Genomic DNA, 4477 nt, shown 5'->3' with positions numbered 1-4477 from the left:
TGAATAAAACGTGTCAGGCCACTAGTCCAACGCAACATTTTCGTCTCCATTACTATATCAAATGAATATATCCGTTTATTTCCATTAGCATTGGAATTTTGAGGGGTAGGATTATTGATTTTCACTTGTGTTCTTCTCTGAGCTTTTTAGCATCTATAGTTGTCTTTTCATTTATATATTTTGTTTTTATTTTTATTTAATTTGATTTCATGCCATTTCTATTTCGTTGTCATTAGATTTATTGATTTATAATCTGAAGTAGTGAAAAGTCTTTGAGGACTCCTTCTTCCACTTCGCCTCCCTAAGTACCGGGGACCCACACTAATAGAAAGCATATCCTCGATTTTTATAGCGAAATAACACGTAATCTATGGAACTGCCCAAAGGATTCACTGGCTAGTACAGAGACGTGCAAGCGCGTGTTGATGGGACACTCCAGCAGGGCTTCAGTATTTGTGCACGAATCTTCATGGTCGATTTCGAAAATTTTTTACGTTTTTTGGGGTTGTCCTTCCTTTTCGTCAGTTTCGACATACTCTGACAGTCTCTCGGCGTATCGCAACTCAATTAAGTCCGTATATATTTCTAGTTTGATCCATATTCGCCTTCAGCACTACAGATTTAGAGAACCACTTCATCCACGTCATTAACCGTCAAACTGATTTCAATGTTTAGAACATTTATTAGAGCTTCGTTAAACGATAAGGGTAGATCGCTAAGATTGACAATTGACACGCTAGTCTCATCGCTGACAAAAAATCAGTTTTCTTCAGAATCAATGTTATACGAAACGATCACTCCACGACTTGCTTGAGATCAGCTTTGTTGCAATAGGTTAGGGAAACATAATTTCTATTGACCAGTGCACGCCAATGTTTATGTTAGAATTTTCTGTGCATAGAAGGAAAAACTCCATACATCCATTTGTTTCAGATATGTAATGTATGGTTACCAGCTACCTGTAAATGGGGGTAGCGCCAACGCAGATTACACTCTTCCTGCATTGTTCGGCCCCATATGTATGTGGTAAGTTGGATGGCTAATTCCACTGCATGGCGAAGTCAGCAATGGGGTTGTCACCGTTCCTTAATATGTGACCTACAACTGCCACTTCCCCCATCTAAGGAAGACGTCTACTGGTACTCCAAAAACACAAGGCAGACAAGTGTTAATGAATGCTTCGAGACTTCGAGTAACGGTCATATCACTTTCTATGTGCTACTCCCATATAACGACAAAGAAAGAACATTAGTATGGCATAGTATCAACTTGATGTTGTTATCCCGAATAACTGCACTAGCCTCGCAATCGGCCATCGATTCCTAAATACAAATTAATCAACGCCTTCGATGTTTCACCCATTATTGTAGACAAGAAGCCTACTCTACTCGCTGTTTACGCTGGCGAAAGCTTTCTCGAATTCGAGCAAGTGAGGCGGGGATCTAAACCCCATTCATAGTTCCGAAATGATTCACAGGGTATTGTTGTGGTAAGGGTGCAGGAGTATCCGGAGCGGAAATCATGCTGCTCTCTGTCGATCATACATCCGCGATGTTCTATGTGTGTTCTAGGAATCCTTAAGCTAATATTTTTGCGATGCTCCTTGCCATCGGCATAGCATTTTGGCTATTGTATTCAAAACAGATGCCCTTTTTTACAATCTTATCGCTCCTTTTCCCATGATTTTCTCATAACTTTCATCATAACTTATCCGCATATTAGGTTTACTAGTGACATCACAGGACCATCGAAAGATTTGTAAGTTACTTCGTAATCTGGTAGTTCTGTAATTATTATTTTCTTGAATCGCAGTGCAATATTAAATTTCCGTTTATCATGGCACACACTACTTTGAACTTCTCTAGATTACGAACGGTATCGGAGCTTGTCCCCACTTGAAGCGATATTAGAGATAGATATTATCCATAGACTGCTACATATCCTTTATTTGAAACTGTAGAAGATATCGAAAGTGTATTTTTTGGCCCAATTAGAGCTCATAATCACTTTACCGACCCCCCCTCCCGTCTTCTGTTATGTATAGCGTAAAAAAAGACTAAATTTTGCTTTCTAAATGCCGAATAAAGAAGAATTGCTCATATATCGTTATTTCGGGGACCTCAGCAAGTTTTTGTCTCAAACAAGTTCCATGAGAACGTGCATATGCCGTTATTCGGTAGTTCAGGAGAGTGCGCCTGTTAAGTCAGGGTAAGAGTGATCCTTCCAAATCAGAGCTCAATCCTTAGTCCTGCCTACTAACTTTCCGGTTTTTCTAAGGTGTTTTATTAACTTTTTCCCTAAATTTGATTGTAAATAGATCCAACTCTTGCTTGAAAAAATGCTTTGTGTGAGCTCCTCTGGTCAGGTTCGATTAGCGTTACCACCTTTACTAATCGTATCCATATTAGTCTATCTTAACACCTTTTCGTACAAATTTTTAATCCTGTTTGAGCGAATATTTTGTCCGAAAATTGAGCTTCGACTACGTTCAACGTCGACGGCAACCATCATATCCCCGGGGGTCAACAAAGTGTGCGGATCAGGTGTTCTTGCGGAAGCTTTTCACTTCATGTCATTAGAGACATGATTGTTTGTAAACAGTTTTGTGCATATGCATGCTCGCGGGTTCACCTGCGGTAAGAAATTGCTAAGCGAAAGAAAGATGGCATGGTAAACAGTTTAACAATTACGCAATATATTACAAGTGGTAGAGAAGTTTAATATGTTAATATTATGTTAATTTTAGAAAATAAAAGAGGGATAGAAAGAACCACTTTTAATTCTCCAATCCCAAACGGTATGTCCATTCCTTATTGGCTTAGCAACTATTCCCATATGAGCTTCCATGGCATTTTACAAGAAAGCTTGGTAAGTGCTGTGTACTGAGTTACCTTTATGTTGTAGTGAAAGCAGTCCTTGTGATGATGGAAATGTGACCCGACCATTTCTAGGTCATTCTCCCGGCCTTCTGCAGATCTACATAGGCGTCAGCATTCCCTCAAACACTTCTCACCTTTTGCTAACGTTATTACATTTATTCATCCGAATCTTCGGTCTGGTAGCCTCCGAAGTTGTTGTTCAAACAGTATGTTAAATCGTCCATAAAAAAGCACCCTAGATCACCCACTTAATCACCCCATCGAGGACATTATCCTCTGCTACTTAGTGCAGTGCTCTTATCGCCTACGAGTCCTGCACAGTGCAATCCGTAAGTTTTGGTTTTAAAGTCGAAATATTACCTGGGATTCCTGGGGACGCTTCTCCACATAATATGCAACTGAATGGGTACTAAGTATCATTTATCAGAATCCTGGTATTACCTGGTTTAAAAAAGGTGGCCCCCCAAAACCTGTTCAAATTCAGTTCGAGTTCTTCCAAAAAAATATGCACGGTGGTGACTTTGGAGATCGGCACCTGGCCCGAATCGGAAATTACCCAATATGTGTTCTGCGAAAAATCCGTCAGCACCTTCCATCCCATCCAAAAGGTAGGTCGTAGCATGTTGAATCCTAGCAGAAACATATATGTATGTATACAATGTATGCTCTCCCACCGGGTTAGGTAACTTCATGCTAGGGTTTTGTCTCAATTAGGGAACCATCCTCTAACTGCAGAGTCAGCCCAACAGTTGATGACACATTCTTCTCTTCTTCTTATAATTCCACATCCACTTTTTTGTAAACCGCACTTTGTGAGCAATGAACAGTGGACTGGAACCGATCGACCATTCTTTGCTTTACCTTGATCATTGCTCACCTTGATCAGATGCTGCGGAGTATAGTACCTGTATGAGTTAGTGAAGTAGCATTTTCGGTACAATGAGATGTACTCCCCCCAACTTGCCTTCTTCCTATTCGCTAGAGCCTGATCAAACTAGAACCTCCGTTTCCTTAACAAAGAAGTAACACCTATCATTACTATTGCTACCAACAAGCCTTTTTCGATACACCTGCAAGGAATATATTGTCCAAAACCTCCATTCGAACCCAAAGTTTCTTCCAAGTAAAAGAGTGCGAGACAAAGAGGACCTCTAGGAAATCAACAGGCGCCTTAAAACGAAAACGCACTCTGATCTGTACAACAAACGTAACTAAAATTTCGTAAATTGAAAAACAGGCGCTCCAAATGGGAAGGCGGCTAGTGAAGCGAAACTAAAGGAATATGAAAACGATAGATGGACCAAAGCTTAAGGTAGCACAGAAATTGTTCGCCGTAGGAAAAGTTCGAATTCGATGGATTGTTTACTGTCTAACAGAAAAAATCGCGCTAAAAATGTGCTTCAATGGCATGGAAAAGAAGGACATATTGTTAAGGAGTGCAATAGAAACTCCAAATACATTTTACGCGAAGGACAAGAGGAACAGAATAACCGGCATATTGCGATGAAAAAATAAGCGTAATCCAAATAAACCTGAATCATTGCAGGGTCGTACAAAGTATAAAGTATAAAGTTACTGCGCTTCACCAAGCCTTACAC

Source organism: Hermetia illucens, chromosome 3, assembly GCF_905115235.1.
Source record: "Hermetia illucens chromosome 3, iHerIll2.2.curated.20191125, whole genome shotgun sequence".
Lineage (NCBI taxonomy): Eukaryota > Metazoa > Arthropoda > Insecta > Diptera > Stratiomyidae > Hermetia > Hermetia illucens.
Note: the sequence above shows the minus strand (reverse complement) of the source record.